Source organism: Lithobates pipiens, unplaced genomic scaffold (genome assembly GCF_037356315.1).
Source record: "Lithobates pipiens isolate NorthernLeopardFrog02 unplaced genomic scaffold, aLitPip1_a1.2 Scaffold_18, whole genome shotgun sequence".
Classification (NCBI taxonomy): domain Eukaryota; kingdom Metazoa; phylum Chordata; class Amphibia; order Anura; family Ranidae; genus Lithobates; species Lithobates pipiens.
In genome coordinates, this window is record NW_027507758.1 from 303,463,017 (window position 1) to 303,478,691 (window position 15,675).

Below are 15,675 nucleotides of genomic sequence, written 5' to 3' on the forward strand. Positions count from 1 at the left end.
CTTTGATCCGGGCCTGTACGTGATGTGGAACACAAATCTAGAAAAGAAGAGTGCCCACCGAGCCTGTCTTGGTTTCAGTCGCTTGGCCGATTTAAGATACTCTAGGTTTTTGTGATCCGTATAGACCAGGATTGGGTGGGAGGCGCCTTCGAGGAGGTAGCGCCATTCCTCCAATGCTGCTTTGATTGCCAGCAGTTCTCGGTCGCCGACGTCATAGTTCCGCTCTGCTTCCGAAAGTTTGCGGGAGAAGAAGGCCACCGGGTGCAAAAGTGACTTAGGTGCCTGTCTCTGGGAGAGCACTGCCCCAACAGCCACTTCCGAAGCATCCACCTCCAGGATATAAGGCAGCGCAGCATCGGGGTGTCTTAGGATTGAGGCAGAGACGAACAGGTCTTTTAGGGTTTTGAAGGCTTCTTGTGCCTTAGGAGTCCATTGAAATCTTTGACCCTGTTTGGTCAGTTCAGTGATGGGGGAGATGATGGAAGAAAATCCTCTGATGAATTTTCTGTAAAAATTAGCGAACCCTACAAACTGTTGGACCCCTTTTCTGTTGGAGGGAGCGGGCCAGTCTAAGATAGCTGAGATCTTCTGGGGATCCATCTCTATTCCCTTTACTGAAATGACTAGTCCGAGGAATTGAATACTTAGCTGTTCAAAGACACACTTTTCTGGTTTGGCGTACAGACCATGGAGGCGGAGTCGAGCCAGGACCTTCTTCACATGTTCCCGATGTTCGGCTAAAGAAGAAGAAAAGATTAAAATATCATCGAGGTATACAATCACAAACAGGTCTAGGTAATCTCTGAAGACATCATTTACAAAATGTTGGAACGTAGCGGGGGCATTACAGAGTCCAAAGGGCATGACTAGATATTCGTAGTCCCCGAAGCGAGTACGAAAGGCGGTCTTCCATTCATCGCCTTCACGAATGCGTACGAGGTTATAAGCACCCCGTAGGTCTAGTTTGGAGAATACCTCGGCCGACCCCAGTCTCTGAAACAGTTCGGGCACTAACGGTAGAGGGTATCGGTTTTTAATTGTAACTTTGTTGAGTGCTCGGTAGTCCACACATGGCCGTAAGGAGTGGTCCTTCTTCTGGACGAAGAAAATCCCTGCACCTGCCGGGGAAGTGGATGGCCTGATAAAACCCTTCTTTAAGTTATCGTCCAGGTAGGTTTTCAGGGTTCCCAGCTCGGTCTCGGATAAGGGGAAGATCCTTCCGAAGGGGATCTCTGCCCCCGGGAGCAATTCGATAGGGCAATCATAAGGTCTGTGGGGAGGTAAAGTCTCAGCGCCCTTTTTACTGAACACATCCACAAATTGGTGATAAGCCTCGGGCACAGCTTGTCGGATTTCGGTGTCTGTTTCCAAGCAGAGCAGTGAAGAAGGGCCCGTATTGATGACTGGGAGGCAGTGCTGACGGCAATAGGCAGACGGAAACTCTACTCCTCCAGTGAACCAATTTATCAGAGGGTTGTGAGCCTTCAACCAGGGCATGCCAAGGATAACGGGAAAAAGTGGAGACTTGATAATGTCCAGACACAGGAGCTCCTGGTGGGCTCCGGCGATGATGGCATGAAGAGGGAACGTCTCCTGGGTCACAGGTCCGGACTTTAGAGTGGAACCATCGCCAAGTAGATTGAAAGTCCCTTTACCCTAGGCCGAAGGGGGATGTTGTTCTTTAAGGCAAAGGACAAGTCCATAAAGCCGCTGCAGGCCCCAGAATCAATAATCGCGTTGACGCTGATAGTCTTTCCTGAGCACTGTAAAAGAAGAGGCACAGCCAGATGAGAGATGGTACTGGTACTTGGCAAGGTAGAAGGAGAGGCAGGGGGTATAAGAAGGCACTTACGCGACTTGGCAGGGCAAGTGCGAACATAATGTCCTGGTTCTCCGCAGTAGAGGCAAAGGTTACCGGCTCTTCGACGTTGGCGCTCTTCAGGCGTCAGAGATGGGCGAAGTAGACCCAATTGCATAGGTTCTGACGAGTCCGGAGAAGACGGGGCAGGAACAGAAGGAACCGGGGGGTTAGGACTAGGAACCCGTGGCAACATCCAGACTGGGCGAGAAGTGGAGGAGGAACGCTCTAGACGACGCTCTCTCAGGCGCCTATGGATCTGGACTGAGAGATCGATGAGCGCTTCAAGGGTTTCAGGGATTCCCACGCGAGCCAGTTCATCTTTTAATGATTCTGAAAGTCCCATGCGGAACTGGTAGCGGAGGGCTGAGTTATTCCACTCCGTGTCGGCACTCCAGCGCCTAAACTCAGATACATAATCCTCCACTGGCCTGCGACCTTGTTGGAGCACGTGCAGGGCTGCTTCTGCTGTAGCAGCAAGCTGGGGGTCCTCATACAGCCGAGACATTGCTTGGAAGAAGGCGTCTAAAGAGTCCAGAGAAGGGTCTTTACGTTCTAGAAGACGGTGTGCCCAGGCTTGAGGCTCATCGGTTAATAAAGAGATGACGAACCCCACTTTTGTTGCCTCGAGGGAAAAGGTCCGGGGTTGAAGAGCGAAGAAGAGCTCACAGGAGTTCCGAAAGGCCCTGAACTTGTTTCGGTTTCCGGAAAAACGGTCTGGCGTAGGGACCCTTGGTTCAGGCGGCATCATTACCACTGAAGGCGGAACTGAAGGTCCAGGGACAGCTGGGGCTGCGGCAGATAGGGCCTGGACCTGTTCTTCCAGATGGCCGTAGCCTTCTTGCAAGTTATTCACGGCCTGGGTGAGGCCGGCTAGGTGGCGGCAAAGCTCATCCATTGGGGACGCTCCCTGCGAGGGCTCGGTCATGGCTGTCCTGTACTGTCACGTACCTGGTTGGAGAGCCCAAACGTGCAGGGAGCGGCGCCTCGTAAGCCTCCGGCTCGAGAGCCCCTGGAGGTGGAGACAGGGATTCAGGAGTCCGGAGGACACAAGTGCCAGGCCGGATAGCAGATGGCAGGCACAGCCGGAACAGGTAGCTGACAGGAACGGTAGGTGCAACTAGCGCTGGAAGCCGGACAGGAACTGCAGGAACAGCTGGCACAGGTAGTCAAGCAGGAACCACAAGGGTAGTAGGTGCTGGCACTCGGGAGGACAGGCTGGCGTGGTCAGAGGCGAGCCGGGTCGGTAACTATCGGACAGCAGAGGTACAGAGCAGAAGGCAGAAGCGTAGTCAATCAGGCAAAGGGTCGGAGGCAGGCAGCAAACAGACAAGGTCAAGGAACAGGCCGGGTACAGTATCAGGAACACACAGGAACTGGTAGCAGAAGTCACAGGAACGCTGTAGACAGGACAGCACCGCGGAGCAGAAGCTGATCCCTTAAATAGCCTGTTGGGCGCCAGGAACGGTCGCACGGTACGTTTGCGTACCCCCGCGGGTGACCGTGCTCCCGTTCGTGACCCCGCGTACCCGCGTACGCCCGATCGGATTATCGCGCACCCGCGTGCGCTCGCTCGTATCAACGCGCACCCGCGTGCGCCTGTTAGGGACTACATGCACTCGCGTGCGTTCGTGTGCGCCAACCCGCGTCCGAGGGCGCCGACGATCCTCTTGTACAGGAAACCTGCGGGTAAGTCTCCTATGTACGATCGGGATGGTGGAACGATCGTGACACCTGCACAGGCTCAGATAGATCAAAAGATTGCTGATTTTTGCCATGATCAAGTGGGGCATCCAGATTAGGGAGTTGTGTGGAAAACTTTCAAGGCCATTCATCGGGGACTGTTTATTAGGGAAATGACAGCTTTCAAGAGGAAATCCAATGCACAAAGGGAGGGGGTGAAACATTTGGTGCATTACTTGGAGGTCAAGTTTATTTCTAACCCCACTGAGGACCATATGGAAGATATGTCATGTTGTATTGCCGCCGGTTTTCCTTGAAATGTGTACTACCTTTGTTTATATCCCACCTCCATATAGTCATCAGGTGTTGCTGGCTGTGCTTGAGTTTTAGCTGGGTCATTCAGATGTTCCGTTATATATTCTGTGTGACTTCAATTGCTACTTGGACCCCATATTGGATAAGCACCCCCGGTGGCTCCGGGAAGAGGTGTATGTCGCACAGCCCTGAGAAAACTAGTTGAAGAAGTGGGTTGGATTGATCCATGGAGGTGGGAGGCAATTTTCTTGCTTTTCAAAATGACATTTATCATTGTCACGCATAGACCTGTGCCTCTGCTCAGACACATCAGCCGGATCTGTGGCAGAGATTAACTGTGCCCTTAGGGGGATTTCAGATAATTCGCCGCTGGTTCTGAATCTGGAGATTTGTCCCCCTTCGACACTGTCCAGAGCCCCTTGGAAGCAAAATGCCTTCTGGCAAAATCTCCTTCCTGCACAGGCTCAGATAGATCCAAAGATTGCTGATTTTTGGCATGATCAGGTGGGGCATCCAGATTAGGGAGTTGTGTGGAAAACTTTCAAGGCCATTCATCGGGGACTGTTTATTAGGGAAATGACAGCTTTCAAGAGGAAATCCAATGCACAAAGGGAGGGGGTGAAACATTTGGTGTATGACTTGGAGGTCAAGTTTATTTCTAACCCCACTGAGGACCAAAGGGAAGCATGGTTGTCAGCTCAGGATGCATTGAGTCGTCTCACCTACCCAGAAGCAGAGCAGAAACACTTTTTCAGCAAACTGGTCGCCTTTTAGCAAAAATCACCCACTGACAGCAGGCATTCATTGGTGCCTTAAGGTCATCCAATGGAATATTATTCTGATTTATACCATTCTCAACAGACTTAAATGGAAGATTATTTACACACTTAGCTTAGAGGGGTGGAGTTACCTACTTTGTCTGACAAAGCTAGGCAACAACTGGATGCTCCTCTGACATTGGAGGAGCTACAGATGGTGACGGGGATGTTCCCTAACTCTAAAGCATCAGGAGTGGATGCTATTCCTGCCGAGGTGTATAAGCAATATGGTGAGCATTTATTACCTAAACTGTTAGGGGTGTTCAATGAAGCCAACAAGAATGGATGCCTTTCTTCTTCTATGACCAAAGCCATTATAGTTTTATAGATGATCTATTTCTGATTTTTTAAAGCAAAACCTGAGTTTTATGCTGATGTACTGTGATTATGAAATAATAGTGCTACATACCGAAAGCTGTTTATGTTAAGTTAAGTGTATATGCCTAATATGTAATGCAGAGGCATTCTGTACTGCTTCTCCTTAATTGCTTTTTTTTCCATAAAGTTCTGTTTGATTTAAAAAAAAAATATCCCCATTAATCTTTTAACCCATTTTAGTCTGCAGTGAAACAAATGCTATTTGTTAATGTCAATAAAATTATAATTCTACTAATTAACCACTTAAGCCCCGGACCATTTTGCTGGCTTAAGACCAGAGCATTTTTTGCGATTCGGCACTGCAATGTTTTAACTGACAATTGCACGGTCATGCAATGTGGCTCCCAAACAAAATTGACATCCTTTTTTCCCCCACAAATAGAGCTTTATTTTGGTGGTATTTGATCAGCTCTGCGGTTTTTATTTTTTGCGCTATAAACAAAAAAAGAGCAACAATTTTGAAAAAAACAAATTTTTTACTTTTTGCTATAATAAATATCCCCAAAAAATATATAAAAAACATTTTTTCATCAGTTTAGGCCGATACGTATTCTTCTACATATTTTTGGCAATAAGCAATTATTGATTGGTTGGCACAAAAGTTATAGCGTTTACAAAATAGGGGATAGTTTTATGGCATTTTTATTAATCATTTTTTTCTACTAGTAATGGCGGGCGGTCATCGATTTTTATTTTTACTGCGACATTATGGCGGACACATCGGACATTTTTAAAACATTTTTGGACCATTTTTGGACCACTGTCATTTATACAGCAATCAGTGCTATACAAATGCACTGATTCCTGTGCAAATTACACTGGCAGTGAAGGGGTTAACCAGGAGGTGGCAGTGTAGGGGTTAAGTGTGTCCTAGGGGTGTTTTTCTAACTGTGGGGACGTGGCTGTGATTTACAGATCACTGATCTCTGCTCCAATCCCATGGAGCAGAGATCAGTGTCACTTGTTGCTAGGCAGAATGGGGAGATGCTGTTTACATCGGCATCTGCCTGTTCTCCCTCCCCGTGAGGTGATCGCAGGTATCCCCATGGCGATCAAGTCCACGGGACCCACAGTCAGATTCATGGGGGTCCTAACCGGCACGTGCATGGTATGGCATGGCGGCAATTTTAAATGGACGTACCTGTACGCCAATTTGCCTGTCCGTGCCATTCTGCTGATGTACATCATTGTGCACCGGTCTGGAAACAGTTAAAATAATAAATAAATAAACAAACAAACCAATAATTAAACAAAATAGACCATAAATAAATAAAAGGGAACAATGGCTATTGTATTATATACTTTTTTCACCATAAAAATTGAATGCTCATTTTGAAATGTGGATGTTCCTAGAACATTGACACAAATATAGATTCACCTTATTTACTAAGCTCACTGGCTGACTTTTGTGCATTACTCGTTTTCGAAAAGTTATTCCTAGACAAAATATGGGTTTCAATTTTCATTCAAATATTGTTGCATTGCAGTCTCTGCCAAATTCAGATTTGTATCTATGCAATTTGGCATATTTCTACATTAGTATTGTTATTTCAAAAATAAGAATTAAAAAAAACTATCTACACACAAAGACATTCTATTTTACGCATATCAGTCTGCTGTAAAATATAATGGTAATATGCACAGTGTTATACAAATATATACTACTAATTCCTTATACAAGGAAATAGGATGCTGAAGAGTGTGGGAGGGATAGTATGAAAACAAAACCTTCACCTGAACAAGTTACTGTTAGTGCAGTCACTGGTATGCCAGTTGGTCAATCCAATTTTTTTTTACAAAATGGATGCCATGTGCTCCTGATAGTAAATACCCAGCTGCCTATATTTCTAGGATAACTTTATTCCAGCAAGGCATGCTTGTATGGTCCAGAACACAGCACCTCCCGGAAATTCTCTATAATTGCATGCACCTATAGCCATCAGTAGCTGTAAATATGACAGGAAAATATTTTTCTTTTTTAGATATTGTATAAACTTAATAAGTGTTTGTGACAATGATGTATTGTGGCAACAATACTAGGAAACATAACACCAGAACTGTAGGGGTCAGTCTTGAAGAACAGAAAACTGTCCATATTATATGCATGCACTTTTCAGGATTTCTACGCATTCCAAAAAAGCAACACACTCAAACTCTGCTTCTCTTACTTCTTATCATAGTGTAAACTGAAATGTTGGCAGGTCATATTTTACCTGATCCACTTAGAGAAGAAATGCCAAACAATAGATTAGTTGCTGCGTGCTTTAACCAGTAAAACTGGCCGCTGTTTTCCCTTCACACTTTTCACCTTCTCCTACTGGGAAACCTGACAAATACTGACAGCAAGAACATAATTTCTGCACTGATTTTGTTCACAGTTAATCATGCTGAAAAAATACATATGAAGAGTTGGAAAAGGTTTTGGACAAAATCAAGAGAGTTTGTACCCAATGTAGCTGCACTTTAGGCTACTAAGATATACTCCTGGCATTGCAAACTCAAAGCATCCTTATCCTCTTCTGACACATTTTGATTTTCTACAAGTGTTTTACCAACTCATTAAATAATGGAAAATAGTCAATAACTACATTATGCTCCACAGTACGGAAGCTTAGAGTATGAGCTTCTCTGAGCCAAGGCAGAGCTAATTAGAGACTTGTGTCAGTGGGAAGCCTGGCTTAAGCAATATTTACACCCCCACCATATACCGTATTAGAGCAGGTACTTCTTTTTTTGTTTTGAAAACTGCGGAAGAGAGTTAACATTGTTGCAAGTTTTTCTATATCGGTGAGCTCATTTGGGAAATGTTCCCTCACTTCCTGTCTCTTTAATGCTCATACAAGAAAAAATAGGGGAGGGGATGTCAATGGGACAGGAAGGCATGGGTAGCAATAAACTCATTGTCAGATGATTTAACACTAACTCACTCTACTAAAATGTATTAAAATTTTTGTTGGTGTCCTTATTAGAATATATTATTACTTCCTGTTCTTACAGGAAGTAAGGGGAGATCTCCCCAATAGGGGCAAAAATGCCAATAAAAATCTAACAGAGGTTCAAAGCCTATCCAACCTAATCTAACCTAATGCTCTATCTAAAAAAAAAAACATTTTTACCTGAAACTGAGGTTGCTGCAGGTATGCAGGGTACTTATACACTAGGGACACCACTTAGGGTGTAAACAAAGGTTTAAAGAACGATTTGTAGTTAATACTTTTAGTGAAGTAGACCCTGTGTCTTGAACACCTGCCATCTGTGGCCATAAAGATAATGACAACAAAACATATTAATGGATTTATAGAGTAATGTGCCTGTCGGTTTAGATTCTGATTGTCTGGCAGGTGTGTGCCTTCTGGGTAGCCAAGCTTTTGGACTTCTCTTTAAGAAAAGGGTAATTTTTGTGACCTTCAGAATGGGAAATAAGTAAGAATTTATTGTGCTACCCTCCAGAGATCATTAGGAGTCTTACCTTTGACCTTCTGAGCTTCCCAATGCATCATTGTAACACATAATCTGCCATCTGTGTGCTCTCTTGCCAACTAATTGTGTCTTATTTGAAAAAAATAAGCATTCAGCACAAAAGGTGGGATTAATACTCCAAATGTATCACTGAAAATTGTTGAAAGACTAACCAGTATGAAAATGAAAAAAATATCAGGCGGATAATGATTTTTTAACCACTTCTGCTTGAAGATAGATCCGCCAGCAAATCTTAAATGCCCCCCACCTATATTTCCCTACCTGCATTGCTGCTTTAGCTGTTTATGATACACTGCAGCCAAAGTACAATACAGTGCCCCAAGACACATCCACTATGTTATACGGATGCTTGTGCTGCTTCAACTAGTTAAAGATGTCAGTCTTAGCTTTTCTTCTATAAAATAGTAGGTTACCTATCTATACTGTATATGCATGGGACGATTTGTATATTATATATATATATATATATATATATATATATATATATATATATATATATATATATATATATATAGTGGGTACACCCCTCACATTTTTGTAAATATTTGGTTATACCTTTTCATGTGACAACACTGACGAAATTACACTTTACTACAATGTAAAGTAGTGAGTGTACAGCTTTTATAACAGTGTAAATTTGCTATCCCCTCAAAATAACTCAACACACAGCCATTAATGTCTAAACCGCTGGCAACAAAAGTGAGTACACCCCTAAGTGAAAATGTCCAAATTGGGCCCAAAGTGTCAATATTTTGTGTGGCCACAATTATTTTCAAGCACTGCCTTAACCTTCTTGAGCATGGAGTTCACCAGAGCTTCACAGCTTGCCACTGGAGACCTCTTCCACTCCTCCATGATCATGGAGCTGGTGAATGTTAAAGACCTCCTCCACCTTCCATTTTAGGATGCCCCACAGATGCTCAATAGGATTTAGGTCTGGAGACATGCTTGGTCAGTCCATCACCTTTACCCTCAGCTTCTTTAGCAAGGCAGTGGTCATCTTGGAGGTGTGTTTGGGGTCGTTATCATGTTGGAATCCTGCCCTGCAGCCAAGTCTCTGAAGGGAGGGCATCATGCTCTGCTTCAGTATGTCACAGTACATGTTGTCATTCATGGTTCCCTCAATGAACTGTAGCTCCCCAGTGCGAGCAGCACTCATGCAGCCCCAGACCATGAAACTTCTTCTTTCCAAAGACAACCTCTGGATATGGCGCTGAGCGTGTACATTCAACTTCTTTGGTAGACTGTTCTGAGTGGAACCTGTCCTGTTAAACTGCTGTATGGTCTTGGCCACTGTGCTGCAGCTCAGTTTCACGGTCTTGTAAATCTTCTTATAGCATAGGCCATCTTTATGTAGAGCAACAATTCTATTTTTCAGATCCTCAGAGTTCTTTGCTATGAGGTACCTTGTTGAACTTTCAGTGACCAGTATGAGAGAGTGAGAGCTATAACATCAAATTTAACACACCTGCTTCCCAGTCACACCTGAGAGCTTGTAACACTATCGAGTCAAATGACACTGGGAGGGAAATGGCTAGTTGGACCCAATTTGGACATTTTTACTTAGGGGTGCACTCTTTTGTTGTCAGCAGTTTAGACATTAAGGGCTGTGTGTTGAGTTATTTTGAGGGGACAGCAAATTTACACTGTTATACAAGTTTTACACTTACTACTTTACATTGTTGCAAAGTGTAACTTCTTCAGTGTTGTCACATTAAAAGATATAATAAAATATTTACAAAAATGTGAGGGGTGTACTTGTTTTTAAGAGATACTGTATATACAGATTTGTGGGTGGAAAATATTTATTTAAAATGTTTTTACCCCCATTTCACAATAAAACACCCTTACTGATCTTGTTCACAAATTATAGAAAATTATCCTGGTTAGTCTCTAGTCCACAGAGGTGCCAAACTCAATACATTCCAATATTGTGGTGTCCAACAACAGCCTAAACATGACAAAAAGCTTTTAACTAAATCAACTCTAAGAGCGTAATGATCAGAATCCTAATGGAAAGTATTATTAATCAATGGGTACCTGCAACATCAGCAACTATTGTATGTTGATTGGTGCATATACTGTACATTATTGGTTATGTGCATTCCAACCAGTCACACCAGTCATTGTACAATCTTCACTGGTTACTATTATATACAGTTCTGAATTATGACTATCATCTACAGTATAAAACACTGTTTCTATACACTTTTATATTAAATTATATTATATTAAAAGTGTATGGATGAGTATAAAAAAATACACAAAATCATGCACATTTCTTGAAGTTAGGACTCTCACTTTAATTTAATTGCTTCTGTGTCTTGTTCCCCAGGGAACAAAATACATGTATTTCCTACATTCTTTGTAAGCCTAGCTATAGGCTCAGACAGGGCACCCCCTCCCCCCTTCCCCAGTACTCTCCGACAACACAGCTAGTAAGCAGTCAGCTGCTTGATAAGTGTTGCTTGTCTGAGCTCCAAGCACTTGCCTAAAACAAGTATTGGCAAATAGAATACAGAAGGGTGGCAGTCTAATATTGCCCTTGGCCCTCTCTATTCTTTTTGTTGCCATGTGTCATGGGCGTGGGGCAGAAACAAATGCTACAGTTACTTGCCTATTTATTTAATCTTAAGTCCAATCTCCATGGTCTTTTATCCCCACTGAATCTGAAACCCATGCTGCCAACTTCAAAAAAGACTGGAGGCTGGCTATCTCTTCCTCATTCTCTTTCATCCTCCAATGAAGTCAGGGCCACAACTTTTTCATGAACAGTAACATTACCATCTATCCAAGCAATATAACATAACAGTTTAAAAAATAAATAACTAAATAAATAATTAAATAACACTTTACCTTTTGGGATCTTTTAAGAATCTTTTAAGAATTTTTGATAATCTGATACGATATAACACATGTACCTGTTGGACAAAAAGTATTTTTCTTTATAGTACATCACAGGACTATATAGGCTATAAATCATGATTACCTGGGATATGTGCCACCTATAGGTGGTTGAACACTGGCAGAAAAAACAGACAGGAATTCACCCAATATGAGCTCTCCTGAGTTCCTGAGTTTTTTCGCCAGTATCTGTAAGGTAATGGTCACTGAAGTGCAGTTCTCTGCATAGTATCACCAGGTTCTTGACTGATTCCAACAGGAATGAAGAGTTTGGTAGACTGGATCCATTCCCATACCAGGGATGCAAAGATTAATGGTACTTGGGCCCTGCTACACAATGGATGTCTAAGCAGGGATGGCCCCTTACTGCGGCTGGTTGTTGCTGGATCCTACAGACACGGAACCCTGCACAGTTTTTGTACTGACCAAGGTGTTCCAGTAGAGCGCTGTACATGCCTAGGGCAGTGGACCCCCCAAAAAAAGGGTGACCAAGTCCCTGAGGGTCTGACGGGACAAGTCCGCCATGATTAGTGAAAGCTGAATCCTTGACCTTGTCTTTGTCAGGATCCTGTGGCAAGAATCTGCTTCACTCTTGGCCTCTAGGGGCAGTTGTTCTGTGTTTCTGTGCTGCTGAGTCTATATAAGGTTTGATCTCTGTGAAGCAGATTAGGAAGAAAGAAGCCAGAATTTTCTTTGGGGCTTCTGGTGGTGGTGGCAGTTGAGACCATTTATACTCAGGTGCAACAATGGGACACACGGCAGGCTCTCACTCTCTGATTAGGGGTACATAAGTAAAACCCTTGGGATGGATGCTGGAAACTGGATGGGCCTCCAAGGGTCCTTATATACTGCGGTTCACTAGCAGACTCTCTTAAACTGGGGAGGGTAGCATGAGGTACAGCCCTGTGATTTACCAGCACACTTGGAAGATGTCTTCCAGAGAGTAAGAAGGGGCGCACAACTGGGAAGTGAGTGCAGCTGCACCACCATCAGGTCCCGAGTACTGTAGTTGAAGTCCTGCTGAGCTTTTATCTCCCGATAGCCACTGCATCTGCCTGGTAGTGTGGCCACTGCAGAGGCATCAACCTCAGCTTATATCACTAAGGATGACTTGGTTGTAGCTTTGGCTAGCCTGGAAGGAAAAGTTGCTGGCATGCTCACCTCCATGGTGCAAGGCATTAAGAAGTGGAAGAGGTCCCCTTCACCAGTTCCCTCTCCAGGTATAAAGGAAGAATGGGTGGATATTGAGAAGGAAGTGGTCAAGATAGAACTTGATGATTGAATCCACATCTGAGGCTGAAGAAGTTTAGGGTTGTCTTTCTCACAAGCTCAGAGGGTATTTAGTGCAATCCCTCTGAGATAGTTCAGTCTGATTTCAGATTACCTCTTACAGAATCCTTGTCAGTTTTGTGGCTTACAAATGCTACGGTCCCCTCTGTCTCTATCCTCCACTTTCTGGCATCTTCCCCAACTCTCTAAAACATGCACTATTTACCCCATACTTATAAAGCCCTAATTAGACCCCATCAAGCTCAACAACCTATGCCCCATCTTCTTGCTCTAGTTTTATCCAAACTCCTTGAATATCTAGAGTACAACTGGCTGAGCGACCATCTCACAGAGAATAAACTTCTTGATCCCTTTCAGTCTAGATTTCACCCTCAACACTTCACAGAAACTGCTCTTTAAAACTCACAAATGATCTACTAATGGCTAAAACCAACAGACACTATTCTGTTCTCCTACTCCTTGACCTCTTGGCTGCTTTTGACACAGTAGACCACCCCCTTCCCATAAAAAAAAGTCACTCCTTTGGTCTCAGTGATCATACCCTTTACTGGTTTTCATCCTACTTTTCCTACTGTACCTTTAGCATAATTTACAATTCTATACCTCCTTTCCTGTTCCTTTCTCTGTCTGGGTCCCTCAAGGCTCTGTTCTTGGACTTCTCCTATCCACGGTCTACTCCTCCTCCCTGAGTTAGTTGATAGCCTCCCATGGCTTAAAATACAATTTCTATAGAAAACAAGATAAGGTCTGGTGTCACCGGTAACACACCTCCTTCCCTATAATATGCAACAAAAAAAGAAATTCGCCCTGGGACTTTAGATGAGGTGAGCACCACTAAGCCAATAAAAGTAACAAGAGTAAGTACAGTATAGGTTTTTATTCAGTAAAAATATTACAAGCATATTGTCATCAAAGAAAGCCACATAGTACAATAAAACTGGATTGAATACAATTGGTAGTAGTAGTAGTAGTAGTAGTAGTAGTAGTAGTAGTAGTAGTAGTAGTAGTAGTAGTAGTAGTAGTAGTAGTAGTAGTACAATTGTGTATGAACAGTCACATAACATACAGACATCAGGTGTACCCAACATGTTTCGCGAGTCCCAGCTCACTCTTCAGGGGTAGATGTGTATGAATTGTACCTAAGGTGAAAGGATACAGTTTGGTATATGGTAAATACTTGATATTTTAAAGGCAGAGGTTAAGAGGGGCCTAATAAATGAAGGCCCCATACTCACCACTACACATAGACGAGCCAACAAATGTGAAGCCTTCAGACAGTGGCAGCAAATGTATCACCAGGGAGCTGAGGAGGCAGAGCCAGAAGAAACCCCACACAGGGCAGATTGGAGGGAAAGCATCGCATGGATGGGAAATGTGTATCCCTATTGGTCTCACCATGTCCATGGTAAGTATTGACTGTAAACATAAAGTGGTATATCAGATAATCTGAAGTAGTAGCTAAAATATAAAAGTAATAACATGGACAATTCTATATATAATATATAAGACTAGAGCCATGAATGGCATGGACAAAGGACTATAGGGAAATGTGGTGGAGAAACACCAGAAAATGGCATGAGTGGAAGTAACGAGAGTGAGCAAAAAGCATTGAAAAAAAAATGAAGGGCAAATATGGGGGAAGTCAAAGTGGTCAAAGACAAGCTACAGGTGAGCACTTGAGGAAAACCAATGACTATACTTGAGTGAGATAGGTGTAGAATTGCATCAGTGGTAGATTCCAATAAGGGGCATCCACAAGCATGAGTGTTCAGTGAAAGCAAAAGCTGCAAATGAATCCATGCAGTGCTTAAACTCCAAGTTATATCCAAGGAGGGGCTCAAGGGGTTCCGCCCCCAACGTCATGTGTGGATGACAGGAAAGTGCACAAGCACTCCTATAGGTCAACCAGATGGTACAATGCGTGCAGCCGTAACAACGCCGCAAAATCGAAGACATTGAGCGGCTGGTGCATGCACATGGCGCTGATGTGTAGATGGCCCCACCCGCACTGAAGAGCAGATGGGGGCAGCAGGGGACAAGAAATCCCCCTTTGTACTCATCCCAGCTTCCAAAGCAGAAACAAAGCCGCCAACAGCAAGAGGCGAACACATCAAATGGGTGGGGATATGAGCCTTATATTGAATGGTGTATTAACCAGTACATTATAATGACATAGAATGCAAGTACAGTAGGTGACCGCGATTTTGTGTCAATCTCGCCGCTTCTAGCGGCGAGATTGACACCCTGCGAGCTCCGTCACAGGAACCACGCTGAGCTGGCTCGCATCGGGAAAGGAAAAATGTTTCTTTTCCTTTCCCGATAAGCGACAAGCATTGCTGGCCGGGTTGACACTGGTGCGGGGATCCGAATTGGATTCCCGCCAAAACCAGGCACTGTGTTTGGTATGAATTCTAATGGAGAACTCCACGCCAAATGTAAAAAAAAACAGCATGGGTTCCCCCTTGGGAGGCATACCAGGCCCTTAGGTCCGGTAGGGATTTTAAGGGGAATCCCCTTCGGTGTGGCCCCCCCCCAAAATCCATACCAGACCCCTATCCGAGCATGCAGCCCGGCCGGTCAGGAAAGGGGGTGGGGACAAGCGAGCGCCCCCCCTCCTGAGCCGTACCAGGCCACGTTCCCTGGGGAAGGGGGGCCGCGAGGCCCCCCACCCCAAAGCACCTTGTCCCCATGTTGATGAGGACAAGGGCCTCTTCCCGACAACCCTGACCGTTGGTTGTCGGGGTCTGCGGGCGGTCTTCTCCGCTAGCGGATCTTCTTCTTCTTCTCACCACCCAACAGTTTGTCCGCAGACTGGTCTGCTGAGCCACCACACACACAGATCTCTGTCTGGAAGATCTGTTAGCTTTCAATCTGCATGCAATCTGCCAACACAGAGTGCAATTGCATACCGATTGGTGCGTAACTTAGACCGAGTACTTAGGCACTAAA